At 27.6% G+C, this 16,260-nt stretch overlaps 1 protein-coding gene across 9 annotated transcripts in view; it reads left to right on the plus strand.

Annotated features, from left to right (window-relative positions):
- Window positions 1-1,229: 1,229 nt before the first annotated feature.
- LOC142331023 (uncharacterized) overlaps window positions 1,230-16,260 on the plus strand; it is a 735,029-nt gene continuing 719,998 nt past the window's right edge. For all 9 annotated transcript variants that reach the window (XM_075376598.1, XM_075376602.1, XM_075376605.1 and 6 more), the window contains exon 1: window positions 1,230-1,368. The gene's annotated coding sequence lies outside the window, so the exon portion shown is untranslated. The remainder of the gene's footprint in view (window positions 1,369-16,260) is intronic.

The raw sequence follows: 16,260 nt of genomic DNA on the forward strand, positions 1-16,260 counted from the left end.
CATATTTTTTTAAATTTAAATATATTGATTTCCTAATCATTATTAACCTCTGATTGTAAAAAATGTTTACGATAAATTATAATAAAAATAAAATAAAATATATATGAAAAAAATCAGAAGTTATTAATGAAATAAAATGTTACGTACTTTTCATTAAAAAAAAAAAAAAGTGTATATGTAATTTAATAGGCGTACAACGAAGTCATGTAGTTCCACATCAGATTTTTTTTTGTTATTTAGTATTAAAATATATTTTCTGTTGATAGGAAAATTAAATTATTATAACCGTAAGTTGAAATAATTAAAAATAGCAAGTAAATCCTGTACATAAACATTAAGCATCATGTTTAAAACTCATTCCCCATGGTGAATCACTGGATAAGCGCTTATAAAAAATACACCAATACAAAATCAAAATAACTTCAATTAGGTTTACATTGTATGTTGACAATAAAATGGTCAGAAACGATTCAACCAATTTACATCAAATTTTCAAATCCACAACTTCAGATACATTACTAGGGTATAAATAAATTTCAATAAAATTACGTATTTTTTGAGATTTTTGAGCTACAAAATTCTATACATGAATGTTATTTTCCTCATACCTCAAAAGGTAAAGCAAATTCATTTTCAATGACTTCAAAACGTAAACAAAATTGAATTTCACCCCATATCCCACCGTGCGACCGAAATTAATACCGTACTTTTCTTCGAAAAGTCTGTAAAAAAAAAAATTAATTTAGAATGAAAATTAATTTTCATTCTTCCGAACAAAATTCACTGTCTAATAATTTATTATTGTTTAACTTTTTTTTACGTACATGTATCCTTAATTTAACAATATTTTTATATTTTAGAATGCTGGGATTCAAAACACATATGCACCTCATATTAAAATTTACTACAGTTTTCTACATTCCCTTTTTTTAATGATAAATGAATCCTGCGAAAAAAAGAAGTAATAGCATTTTGAATAGTGGACGTTAACCTTAAATATGCATTAGGGTTTTACGTTGCACATCGTGCAAATGAATGTATGTTACAAGGCGACGCGCCAAAAAAGAGATCAGAAACAAGAGAATGTGGGTTACATAGATTAGTCATTCGATGATATGTATGTGGTACGTGTTATGTGATACAGTATGTGGCGCTACCAGCGGATATTCGTTGAACTACACAACACGCTGTCTCCTCTTGAATTCTGTGGAGGCTGGGAGTCACAGTGTTTGGCCGACGCACTCGCCGGCCGGTAATAGTTGTTTATATTGTGGAAGTGTAGTCGACGTAGCTGTCGCTTCAACCCTGCGGCATTTTTATTTTCTTACGAAGCAAAGGACATCCGTCTTTTTTTTTCTTCACGATAAGGTAAAAGATGTTCCTTTTTTTTGTATTTTTAATTTCTCTAAGTTAATTAAGTTTTTCTAAAAAAAAATAATTTACATGTTTTTTTAATTAATTTTTAAAATATTTTCCTAAATTAAATAAAAACAGATTATTCTCTTCTCTTATAAAATCGCTTTGCTACTAATTAATATTCATGAAATTATTTAATACAAAATTTTTAAATAAAAATAGGCTTTAATTAAAAATATATGTATAATTACAAAATATTTATTTGTGATAAATTTAGGATTTTTAAATTAAATTATTGATTAGACATAGTTACGAAAAAAAAATTTAAAAGTATACTTCCTTTAAAAAATATAAACTGTATTAAATTCGATGATAATAATTATTGTTTTTTATTAATTTAAAAAAAAATTGTTTCAACAGTTTTTTTATGGGACACAATATTTAATTTTATCGTTCTTTTATAATCTTTTTCGTTGAAACTCTTTAAAGTAATTAATTAAACTAATTAATTAAATAAAGAATTTAATTAAATTAATTAAACTTCTAAATAAACAATAATTCTAAATTTCAAAGGTTATCTGGGTGAAAAATGTATTATTTTGATTTTTTAATACTAAATTGTGGAATGATTAAGGGCAGTTTCAAAATTTATAATTTTTTCATTTAAAAAAATTGTTTTTTTATCATATCCAATGCTTTTTTCTAACTAATTAAATTTTTAAATAATTACGTTCTTCAATTTAAATTTTGGCATTTAAAACAAAACGGAAATTGTAAAAAAGGATTTAAATAAATATTTTTTGATAATATTTTTAAATATTTAATAAGTTCTTGTATAATTATGGTAGAAAAATTAAAGTTGTATTTGTTATTTTATACATATAAAATAAACTTATTATTTTTATTCCCCCTTAACGCCCATTTTCCCAAGTATTTAGCTTAGAATGGAGGGGGATTTGGCGACAGTTCTTACAAACGGTTGACCTTCCTGAAGGTAATCTACGAGAGGGTAGTATACGTTATGTAAATAAACGATTTTATCCTTATATTTTACCAATCATAATCATTGATCGCTGATATCTATATAAAAAAATTTTATATATTTAAAATAATATTTCATGGTAATTATTTACGTTCGTAAGAAAAAAAGTTAACTTTATTAGGAAAAAAAACATCGAAATACGTGAACATTATATTTCAATAAAATTGTGTATTAGACTTAAGAAATAAAAATTCTAAACTAATTCTGAAATAATTAAATTAATTAACAGCAATCTGAATTTATAAATTTAACAGCGGTGTATCTAGACCTTATAAATAATATTAAAAAATCATATAGAAATTAATAGTAATTATTATTATTATATAATCTGTATTTATGAACATGTCCTGACTGACTAATTCGTCAATACCCAGCAAAAACTACTGAAGATAAATTAATGAAAATTTGTATACATGTTCTTATGGTGTTAGTGCACAATAAGAAAGGATTTTTTGAAATTCCAAGTTTAAAGAGTCAAAATGGAATAAAAATGAAATTTAATTTTCTTTTTTTTTAATTTCTTGGTAACAAATGAAGATATTAACTTGATTTTTGGTATGTGTAATCTTCATGTCAACATCTAAAAATTAATTTGTAGATTTTCTAAAATTCCTAATTTAAAGGGTTAAAATGAATTTTGAATATTATTTTTAATTTCTCACTAAAAAAAAGATTTGAGTTTTGGTATGTATAATTTTCATATAAATTTCTAAAAACCAATATTTAGATTTTTTAAAATTCAACTTTGAAAGGGGTGAAAGAAAGTAAAAAAAATTTGAACAATGCTTGAAACTTTTTCCAATTTCCGACTATATTAAACGAGATATTCATTAGATGAAGGATTGAAAATACTCTTCAGATAAATATTTAAAAACTATTTTCGAGTTTTTTTAAATTTCAATTTTAAAGAGTGCGACGGTGTACAGGACGGCGGCTTATCCCAAAAGGCCACTGTTACTGTATGTATAATGCATGTGGCTTCATCTGCCTCCGGTTACATCACTAAAACACATAAAACAAAAGTAATTAAAAAATAAAAAAAAAGAAGAGAAAAGAAGTCCTGCCACTTCGTAGTGGTGTTAGACGGGTAACAATAAGAACCGTGCAAAATACATTTTTACTCGTATTTCGTACGGGTAATCAATTATAACTAATATTTTTAAGATGGAGGCCGACCGTTTTGAAACCTACATTCTTAATTCACTCATAATTTCGCATCCTGTACTAATCAAATTGTTGTGAAGAAATTGCAATATACTGATAGTTTTTCTTAAACTGAACAGGCTTTAATTTTTATTTATTAGTATTATTCTCACAAGCATGAGTTTAACGAACACAGGTAGGTTCAGGAGCAGAGCCCCCGGCAAGACGGGAGGGCGCTGTCAGGAGGTTAAATATCTCCTGACGGCGACGAGAAACGCAAGTAACCATACAGCGCGGGCGAAGCTGCGCCGTGTTTGCTAGTATATATATATATATATATATATGTTTATATATTTATTTATTTTTCATGTCTTGAGTGATTCATAATCAGCGCCTATTAAAAACTACTAAAGATAAATTAATTAAAAATTTTTATACGTGTTCTTTTTACAGTGTAAGTCCAGATTAAAAAATGATTTTTAAAATTACCGAAATTAAAGGGTTAAAATGGAGTAACAATGAAAGTTACAATTTCTTTTATTTTCTCGCTAACAAATAAAGATAACAACTTGATTTGGTTTGTGTAATCTTCATGTGAATCTCTAAAAACAAATTTCTAGATTTTTGAAATTTCGAGTTTCAAGGATTAAATTCGATTTTAAAATATTTTTTGAGCACAAATTATTTTTTAATTTCACGGTAACAAACGAAGATATCAACTTGATTTTTGATGTGTCTAATCTTCTTGTCGATATTTAAAAACCACTTCTAGATTTTTCGAAATTCAACCTTGAAAGACGTGAAAACATTTGTAGAATGATTTAGGCATGCAAAAAATTTTAGATAAATATCTAAAAACCATTTTCCAGTTTTTTCATTTCGATTTTTTACGGATACGACGGTTTACGGATCAATCAACATAGCGACTGCCAGTATTATTGTATTTACGACGCGACGCACTTATCTCCAGTTGACTAAAAAACATTAAATTAAATAAAAATAGACCGGGACGGAAAACGCAATAATCATATAGTGCGGGCGAAGCCGCGACTGGGATGCTAGTATATATATATATATATATAAAGCAACCGAGATAATCAAAATAAAAATGTTTAATAATTAGTATGTATACAGAATTTAGCATAAATAAGTTTTATTTATTAAAATATCTTTTAACTATAATAACGATTAAATGCTATTTAAAAAAATTATCGATAGAAATATTTTATCAACCACCTCTACATCCAGCAGAAATTTTATTGACTCTGACTGAATGTATTTACCGGTTTATTGTCACTACTTGTTTTAGACATAATCGATAAATTGCAGTTTTTTATTACTCGTGCAACGTTGCATGTTAAATTTAAAATATATACTGTCAGGAAGCTATAAATAAACAGTGACATTTTAAATTATGATATGGTAACAAAATTTTTAATTAACAAGTTACTCATTATTTTTTATTTTTTAAATACTGATAAAAATTTATCAAAAATTATTTATAAAAAAAAAAATTACTACTAACGTTAATGATAAACAACCAAAATAGTAAGTGATGTATGTCATCATAATATATATGATTTATATTTAATATTTTACTTTATATCTTCGTTGACGAGCAGATATTTTTGTAACATGTTTCATAATATAAATTAAAAATCAAGAATTATATTTTATTACACAAATTAAGTTGTGAAAAATTATGTAATTTGTTTCATTATTAAAATTTGTCATTTAAAAATATAAGAAAGAACATTGTTTTTAAATACATTTACATCATTTTAACAAATTTAAGCTTGTATGAAATATGTAAAACAATTCTAAAATTATGTCCTATTAACTGTCTAATAACTAATCTTTTCTCATTCTTCTTGCCCAGTTGTTATATTCTTTGCCCAAAATGTTTTCCAGTTTTCAGCTATTTTCCACTTATTATCTATTTCATTCATAATGAATATATTTATATATTCATTACCAAATAAAAAATTTGACAAAAAAAATGTAAAAAAAACAATTTTAATTTTTGTAAATTAAATAAGAATGTATAGTGGATTAAATGTAAGCATTATTTTGAAGGACATGAGGTATATGTAAAAAAAAATTGATTAGGTGCAACATTATTGCCGCAAAGAGGAAAATGCATGTAACCTTCACGAAATAAAATTAATTAAAGCCTGCTTTTGTGATTGGTGCACATATACAATTTGCCAGCTAATCATTTCCTTTTCTGAACTAGCTCGAAATTTTTAATTACATTTTTATTTACAAATATTAATTTACCCATGACGTCTAATGGTTGTTTCTCATTAATTAAAACACAATGTGTGTGTGTGTGTGATATACATATGCTTATTTATCAAAGCTAACTTTGTTTTTAATCATAAATATTCTTCAATGAAATCATTAGAAAAATAGTCCATAACTAGAAAATTAACGGTCCATTAAATTTGACGAGAACAATGAGAAAAGATTGGTTATTGGGAAGTTAATATTTTTTTCTTTATATTTTAAAAAAGAATACTTTTCGCGTATACATAGGCGTAAGGTCAAGTAAGATTTTAGTTGTAATAAATAAAAAACTATTATTTTTTATTGTCTTTTTGAAGACAAATTAATATAATGAACTTAAATTACCTACTATTTCCGAATAATACTTATTTGTAAAAAGTAACATCACCTTAAATGTTTTCACGTATTTTGAAGTAAGTTATAAAGCTTATTAATCGAGGAAATGTAAAGCAACTAGCAAAAAAAAAAATATTTACATTTAATTTAGTTTGAATATTACTTCAAAATAATATTTAAAATAAGTTTGAATTTATCCAATTTAACGAATTGAAATAGAATAGTATGAATATAAAATGTTTATAAAAATTAACGAACCAAATTAAAAAGAAAAGATAAAAAGAAGTTGTTGAACAATCGGGGGAAAAAAAGTTGATTAGAATTGGTAAGTGAAACGTTAGATACCTATTTAGATAAAAAACGTAAAGTCTGTACACTTACTTAACTTCACTTTATTATTTTTTATTGTCTTTTTGAAGACAAATTAATATAATGAACTAAAATTACCTACTATTTCCGAATAATACTTATTTGTAAAAAGTAACATCACCTTAAATGTTTTCACGTATTTTGAAGTAAGTTATAAAGCTTATTAATCGAGGAAATGTAAAGCAACTAGCAAAAAAAAAAATATTTACATTTAATTTAGTTTGAATATTACTTCAAAATAATATTTAAAATAAGTTTGAATTTATCCAATTTAACGAATTGAAATAGAATAGTATGAATATAAAATGTTTATAAAAATTAACGAACCAAATTAAAAAGAAAAGATAAAAAGAAGTTGTTGAACAATCGGGGGAAACAAAGTTGATTAGAATTGGTAAGTGAAACGTTAGATACCTATTTAGATAAAAAACGTAAAGTCTGTACATTTACTAACTTAACTTCACTTTCGCACCTTATGATTTCAACCGCTTCAGTATTTATTTTCTATTACCTAAATAGATGTAAATACCAATTGATTTAGAAATACATAAAATGTTTAATACACAATTTAAGAAAATAAGGAAATTACAATAAAATTTAGAAAATAATCTAATGTGGACACCACATGACTTCCTTATACGCTTATTAAATTACATACACACTTTTTTTTTTTAAATGAAAAGTAAATAAAATTAAATGAATTAAAATTTTATTTCCTTAATAACTTCTGATATTTTTATTGTTGTTATTGTAATTATTATTTATTGTAAAATATTTTTTGCAGTCAGAGGTTAATAATTATTAATAAATCAATATATTTAAACAAAAAGAAGTTAAAAAAAGGAGATGAAGTCGGATTCGAACCGATGTGCCTTTCCCAATAAATCCATATATTTCATAATTAAAATTTTATTTGGCTATAACTCTGGAACCAATGAAACTAAGTACTACTTATGATACATCGTTGAAAACCTCTCAATGAGAGCTTATTACTGCAAGAAAAAGCCTCAAATCCAAATGTTTTGGATTTTGGGAATTTTTTAACAATTTTGGTCTAGTCGATTGTAATCAAAAGGAGAGGTGCACAACTAGATGTTACAACAGTCTTAAGTTCAAAATGTCAACATCGTACGGGTAATCGCTTTTGGTTTATGCGTAATACATACATTCGTACGTACAGACGTCACGCCGAAACTAGTCAAAATGGATTCGGGGATGGTCATAATGGATATTTCCGTTGAAATCTGAAAACCGAAATTTTTCGCGATCATAATACTTCCTTGTACGAAGTAAAAATACAAAAATAAGTTTTTGTAATAATTAAAATTAAGAGATGTTAAAAACAAAAAAACAGAATATATATTTTTCTAGTGATGGTTAATAAATGTTAAGAACGATTTTTTAAAAATATTCATATATAGGTTAAGCTTAACAAATTTGCTTAAGTAAAATGTTCTGTAAAAATTTAACACGGCCTTCAATAGAGACTAGGATAAGAAAAATAAGATTTTCAAAAATCTTTTCTACATTTTAGGTCCGGGGTCTATAATCTAAAATACTTATAGGCATTTCTTGATAGCTCTATATATGAAGTATTAACTTTCAAAAAATATTTGAAAAATATTTCAACCAAGGAAGATAGAGTGAAAGAACAAAAAATATATATTCAATTTTAAGAGGCGGAGGTTGATTTTCTGAAAAATATATAATTTTCTTTTTTATTATTTATATATGAATTGTAAATAATAAATAGCTTTAATAAAGTTTTCTCTAAATTGCCAGTGAAGCAAATCGAAAAATTGTTTATTTCGCGGTTTTCCCCACCCCTACAACGAATATAAAAAAAATTATATGATCAGTGTTCTATATATACAAATGTTTGAACCAAATTTAAAAAAAAGTCGGTGTGGTCAACCCTGAAATATAAGGTTAAAAGCAGTGCGCTACACATTCTTACTCGTAGATACGTATATACATACATGTGTTGTTTTGGTCTAGATTAACTAGTTATGCAATAAAATATAAAGATTTGTAAAAAAAAAAAACAATTCCCCATTTTGGACAAGATTAACTTTCCCCTTTAATATATAACTATTCTAGCCATATTCGCTGGGAAAGTAAAAAAAAAAAAAACTAAATTATTCATTCATTCACTAAATGTTCTATTTATAAAGTTGAAACAATTAGTGCTATGTAACTATGAAGTTATATTTATTGATGTTCTACTTTGAACACGGCCAATTATCAAAGGCACTGTATATAAACTGTGTAACGAATTCTACTGCACAAATAAATCAGACATATACGCTCGCAGACACAATTAATGGATTTCTGATTTAAAAAGAAAATTAAAAAGTAATTCAGAATGTGTTCATCAAGGGATTGTTATGAAGGAATTTCTAATTAAAATTAATTTATTGGTAATTTCAGAAGTATTTTCTAAATATAATGTAAAAGTTCATAGTTACAGAATTGGATTTATATATATAGCGTATGAGCTCAAATAATAATTGCAGTTTTGCAATAAAACCTTAATGCAGTTATTTTTAATTCTCTAAGTAGATTTCGCTGCACTGGGTGTGATCTTCTGCCAAGTCTACTGTTTTCATGCAGTAATTTTATAACCGTGTAAGAAAAAAATATAAAAATATTTTCTTTATTACCTTATTTTTATTGCATACCACAGTTTATAATTAATTTTATTACAATTATACTGAATATTTTAACTTACAAAAGTATAGTTTTTTAAAAATAATTCACGTTTGCGAGATGCGTATGTTTATGCATGTCTGTGTGTGTGTTTTTTTTTGTAATACACTTGTTTAATACAAAGAGAAAAAAAACGGGAACTTTTGAAATGCGTAGTGGCAGCCATGTAGAGTTGGCAGCACTGCATTATGCTAAGGCAACCTTGCTACTCGGTCATCATGGAGCAGTGGAACGGTGAACAGCGTGCTTTCGTCATAAAAATGTTTTACAAAATCAGCGATAGTTTTAAAGGTGTACAGACGGAGTTCAAAAGTTCCCGTTTTTTGTGTTACCTGTACGCGCGTGTGTGGATATATATATATATCAAACCGTGTCCCGGCTCGGGGTCGTGTTTCGGGAAAGTGTTACAACTGTGGGTTGTTTCTGATGCAAGGCTTACACACCATTACAACTTAATTTAAAATATTTATAATTTTATTTAAATATAATATTTTTTCGTTTATTTACTTGATTCGAACTAAAGTGCGTACGCATACCGTATTTAATTCACGTGAGTGTGGCGGTACTAGCGGTGACGGTCGGTATTAACTAAACTAATGTAATTTCACAACTTGCAGCCGCGAGGCTTAACGCACCAGGTATCAAATCGACCGAATTCAAGATCCAGCCAGACCGAGTTATTTATTTTTTTTATACTTTAAATATTATTCATTTGTTTAATTGTACCGCTCACCTGCGACGTCACAGCATACTAGACGACTATAACAGCATTTTTTGGAGTGGGGGTGCGATTTTGCTAAGTTTTGTTTGTAAATATTGTTATTTTTTAATCGTTAACAATTGTGCCTAAGATAAATACGACCTTAATTAGGCGAAATCTTGAGATACTGAGGGTGACCTTGCTTACAGCCTCACCCCCTTGAATTTTCCAGTTGAAAATTTATCAGAATCAATGTCCCATTTATAGAAGTAATCTGACTAAGTTTGGTCTAAATCGGTCTAGCAGTTATGGTGATATAAGTGATTTAGAGAAACACACACATGCGCTCGCACATAATACGAACATTATTATCCGTAAAATTTCCATCCGATCTTCGGGATTCCATAGGTGTCAAAAGGGCAAGATCTAGTGAAAACCGCATATTCCCAAATTGGACCGATTACAATGCTTTCCCTTCTAGAGCTGTAGCTTTTTCTTTTCTTTTTCTGGTTAGCCTCCGGAACCACAGTAAGGTATTACTTCAGAGGATGAATGAGGATGATATGTATAAATCATATCATATATGAAGTGCAGTGTTATTCAGTCCCAGGTCGACCACTATTGAGATGTGTGGTTAATGTACGCCAACCACCAAAGAACACCGGTATCCACGATCTAGTACTCAAATCCTTATAAAAGTAACTGCCTTTACTAGAATTTGAACCTTAGAACTCTCGACTTTGAAATCGGCTAATTTGTAATGACGAGTTCACCACTAGACCAACCCGGTGGGCTAGAGCTCTGCTACTGCGCTATCTAGACGGGAAAGTAAAAATGATATAATTATATCTAATCTTTTCTCATTTTTATTATGAAATTTAAGATCACCGTTTCACCGAAAAGTATTATCATCAGGAGTTTTAAATATAATTATAAAGAAAAGTATGATAAAAATGAAATACTAAATCACTATAAAAAAATAAGCAATTTAAATTAAAAAAACCATTGTGCTAACTAATATTTCAAGAAAAACATATTCTAAGCAAGTATAAAATACATAATATTATTTTATGATAACAGTTACAGGTGAATTGGAAAACAATATAATAATTGGAACGGTTTATAAAAAAAATCTGAAAGTAGATAGTCATTTTGATTTTTAAACAGTCATCATAAAAAATTACTGAGGAAATAGTACATAAAAGAGTAAATAAGTAAATAAAAAATTAAATGAAAAGCTTTAACACTGAAATACATGTACTACGTAAATAAAAATATCGACTTTGTTCCCAATCTAAACGTTTTGTTTTATTTTAATATTTTACGCGTGGCTGATTCATGTGTTTGACGAGGACGTGATGTACAAAAGGATTTTTGTATTTTTATATTCAAATTCTAGTTGATATATTTTGTTATTAAAAAAAAAACGGTTAACTTTTTATCAAATTTTATAGCTCTTTAAAGCTTGATGGCATTTTTAACCTTTGAAGGTGAAATCGGTGAAACAGTAGTTCCAAATTAGGCATTAAAGAAGACACTGTTAATGATGTGTAAGATAAACTTCTTACACTAATTGTTAAGGCTTAATTAATTTTAATTAATAAAATTATTTTATGTTATATAATAAAATTTTAATGCTGAAGTTCATTTTCTGGTCGACAACATTAATACATCATTAATAATGAAAAAAAAAAAATGAAAAAGTATTTTAAATGAATGATTTAAAAAAAAAATCATTGTATTTCTACAACGCAGGCTGTTAGGTCCATTTGAATTCATGCTAATTACTTATAACTGGAATAAAACGAGCTTGTTGAATATATAAACTTTTATAATTTAGTAGAATATCTTTACACGTTACACAATTGTCTGAATGGGACAGAGCTTTATCTTTGGGAAATCTTAGTCTGTACTCTTAAGGCTCTTTGATATCTGAAGAAACAAGAAAAAATATTAAAGATTAAAAAACACGACTGGTGAAAAAAACAAAAAAAAACATTACTGACAGACTCTTTTTGTTCTACTTTGGTTCCGTCGTGTATTTGTATTATACTAACAAATACCCCGTTTGAATTTTGAAAATCGAAAGATTGGTTTCGAAGATAAAATATTTCCGAATAACTGTTATTCCGAATAACTGTTAGATCGAGAGTGTACCTGATGCATGCAAAAGTTAGCCTTCAACTTATAACAAATACCCCCTCTGAATTTTGCGAATCGAACAAATTTTTGCAGAGATATTATAAGAGCACCCCATTGCACCTCCCAAAACAGTGCCCCAGGGGCACTTTCTTTGTTAATATTTGATAGTGATGATTGGTCTAGCCTCGCACGAGGTGGTCGCATCACCTCACCAGCACTCTAGCCTAACACGCAGTCCCCACGGGAAGCCCATTATTTTAAACAAAGATATTTTTAATTTATTTTATTTAATTTAATTTAAATATAATGCTTTTGTAATATTATTCATTCGATTGATTCGAATCATTCAGTTCAAACCCAGCTCAGACACTGATAGAGACTCATAGTTCATTGTTTCAATTCATTAAAGTTTCAAACCGGCAAATCGCCACTACTACATATGTATATACATATATAAAGCATATTTATTTAGCCTATGACAACCTCGGTAACGTAAGGATTTAAACGTGGTGTCATACATCTAAATTGGTTCAGCCGTTGAGCTGCTACAGTGAAAGAAACAAACTTACATAGATACGTACACCCTAAATACATTAACACTCCTTTTTGGGCAGTCGTGTAAAAACAATTTTTACAAAATCTTTTAGGGTATATGTATGTGTGTTTGTTCCGCCGTAGCAACTTAATGGCTGAACCGACTTAGATGTATGACCCCGCGTTGGAATCCTTACGTTACAGTGTCATAGATTATATGTGTGTTTAAATAAATTTAAATAATTTGAAAAAAATATATACTATGTAAAAAATTGGTAGTCTGAATGCTCTTTAATTATCTAATATTAAACAGCAATGTTTGTCTCCCGCACGATTAACGTGCTTAAAAATCGCTCATTTTAAAATCAAATGCAAATTTCAATAACCATGCTCCGAAGTTTTTTTTTTTTTATGTAGTCATGTTTTCTAATTTTTAAAACATTTAAAAATTGTCCAAGATATGTTTTGAGTTGGTCACCGTCGATTAGCTAGTCCCATCTTCTGAATTTAGAAAAAATTATGAGCGTAATGACCACCCAAAACTGAGAAAGATTTTGAAACACGCTTTTTATTAATTTTTGTTTGTCTTATTTCGCGTTTACTCTGCTAGTAAATCGTCTATTTATTATCAGTTTCTTTCGTTTATTCTTGCCTGGAATTTTTATTTTGTTAGATATCTATGATCTAACAAAACTATGATAAAACTGAAATATGATAAAAATGTAGGAACGTCTAAAATAACTTACATATTCTGATTTGTTGGTATGGTGAGAATGAAATTGTCTATGAATCGGTCCAACGACTTTACAAAAAGTCAAATCGTAGGTATTTTATTAGGTAAAAACTGGGCTCATAATCCTGTCTAATGTGTACTCATATTTATAAGTTTCGCTATATTTGATCATTGGGTTTCAATCAAGGCCCAATGAATCCCTTTCCGAGATAAAATGATTATATTTTTGACTAATGGACTGGGTTTATTTAATAAAACTTGTTTTAAGACAAAAAATAAAAAAAATACATAGAAATAGTTTACCTATTTACACCACCGTCTGTTGTCTGATTCCCTGACATTAAACGCAGTCAAGTCATAGAAGAATTTTTTTTGAAGATTATTAAAAAAATATGTTTTTCCCTTAAAGGGTGCGGCGGCGGGGGGGGGGGGGGATCATCAGAGAAATGAAGACCTGTAAAGCTAGAATAAAACATATCCGGCAATGTAATTTCCTTTGGTAATTATTTTTAACTATATACGAATTTTTTTTTCTTTTACCAGATTCGTCGAAATTTTATTGTGCTTTTGTTTAAATGAGAAAATAAAAATTATTACACTAGCTCAAATATAAGATTACATTTGCGATAAATAAGATTTTCACATTTTTGTTTCTAGAGGAATAATGTTGTAGTGTTTTAAAGAAAAAGACTATTACTGAAAATTGTTCGCAAAAATAAGAAAGATAAGCAAAATAGAGTTGAGTTGCATTAGTAAAATAGATTATCATGGTATCGTGAATGTAAAAAAATTCGTTCAACAGAACATATATACAGTGACATGACGTTATTGGTAGAGATAAAATCGTACATTCACCAATGGTAACACATCGAGTCTAAAATATGGTAGAATACCGTACTGAATTTCAAACACCCTTTCAGGCTTGTTTGTATACATTTTACGTTGGTTAATAATCAGTTATTTTTCGACGTGATGTTAATATTTTTAATTCAAAGAATTAACTATAAGTTATAACTTATAAGTTTGAATAGTTGATTAGTTAACCCAAGAGATTAATAAAGATATTTTTAAATAAAATACGTCTAATTATATTTAATTTCATCCAGTCAAGAGGTAAATAAACTTAAATAAATTGAATTTAAGTTCATATTCATAATAAGACATATTTTACTTAAAAATATTGTCTTTATTATCCTCTTGGGTTAACCAATCAACTTTTCTTTTTTCTGATTAGCCTCCGGTAACTACCGTTCAGATAATACTTCAGAGGTTGAATGAGGATGATATGTGTGAATGTAAATGAATTGTAGTCTTGTACATTCTCAGTTCGACCAATCCTGAGATGTGTGGTTAATTGAAACCCAACCATCAAAGAACACCAGTATCCCCGATCTAGTATTCAAATCAGTGTAAAAATAACTGCTTTACTAGGACTTGAACGCTGGAACTGTCGACTTCCAAATCAGCTGATTTAGGAAGACGCGTTCATCACTAGACCAACTCGGTGGGAAATCAATCAACTGTACAAACTTATAAATTAAATACACTACGTTTCGCTTAGAATTCTCTAAGCTTCCTCAGGTGACAATGTACATTCATACACACATCAAACAAACATACATGACTCATCATATCTTTACATAATTATATGTATTTATAAATTCAGGTTATATAAAGAGATACATATATTTATCTAAAGATAAGATGAGTCAAGTATGAGTAGGAAGATCTATTACAAGGGTGGGAATAAAATATTGTTATCTAGGATGGGTAGACCAGTTAAGTTTTTAATATGTAAGAGAATTTTGTATGATCTATGTAAGAATGTGTATTGTGACCTGAGGAAGCTTAGAAAATTCTAAGCGAAACGTAGTGTATTTAATTTATAAGTTTGTACAGTTTGGTTAACCCAAGAGATTAATAAAGGTAATATTTTAAAGTAAAATATGTTATCATATTTAATTTTATTCAATCAAGAGGAAAATAAACTTAAATAAATTACATTTAAGTTAATGTATATATATATATATACACACATATAAAATAGCCTGTGACACTCCAGCTATCGTAAGGATTCAAACGCAGGGTCATACATCTAAATCGGTTCAGGCGTTGAGCTGCTACGGTAGAACAAATATATATATATATATAAACCCTAAATACATTACAATCCTTGAAGGTCATGTAAAAAAAAAAAAAAAACGAAATATTTAGTGTTTCAACAAATGATAATCGCTGATATACGCGGACATCTTTTCTACTACAAGAATTGAACTGCTCTCTCTCATTTTGCGTACGTATATAAGGGGACGCTTGTAGTAGAAGGATAAATGCAGGATGTATGTACGTATGTCATAAAAAATTTAAAGGATAAAAATTTAAAAATAAAGCTTAAATAATAATCTTATTAATTTTTTTTTAGGAAAATATGCTTTTTATTCTGTTTGCGAATATTTAATCTGAATTACACGTCGCTATAAAAAAAAATAGAAAAAAATGAAAAAAATAATCTCTCTTTTCAGTTTGAATTTAATCTGCAGGGTAAATATGACTGAAACATTATAGTTCTACAACAGCTTTTTATGCTGTCTAAATACGTATTTACATTTATTTCTTTAATACTGTAATTTTTATATATGTATAATAAAAATTTACTTTGATTACTTTTTTGTGTTAATAAAAATTTCTACAATAAAAAATTAATAAAAAGGTTTCCATAAAAAAAATTATCAATTAACAGTAAGTTTATTTTTAATTTCTTTTTTAACATATATTTCAATAAAAAAAAGTATATATATATATATATAAACGCCAATCTGCATAAAATACCCACAAAATTTTGTATTATAGCTCATTTTTTTTACAACAATAGTTTGTTACAAATGTTTTTGTCGATTTAAAAAACCA

Source organism: Lycorma delicatula, chromosome 10, assembly GCF_047948215.1.
Source record: "Lycorma delicatula isolate Av1 chromosome 10, ASM4794821v1, whole genome shotgun sequence".
Classification (NCBI taxonomy): Eukaryota; Metazoa; Arthropoda; class Insecta; order Hemiptera; family Fulgoridae; genus Lycorma; species Lycorma delicatula.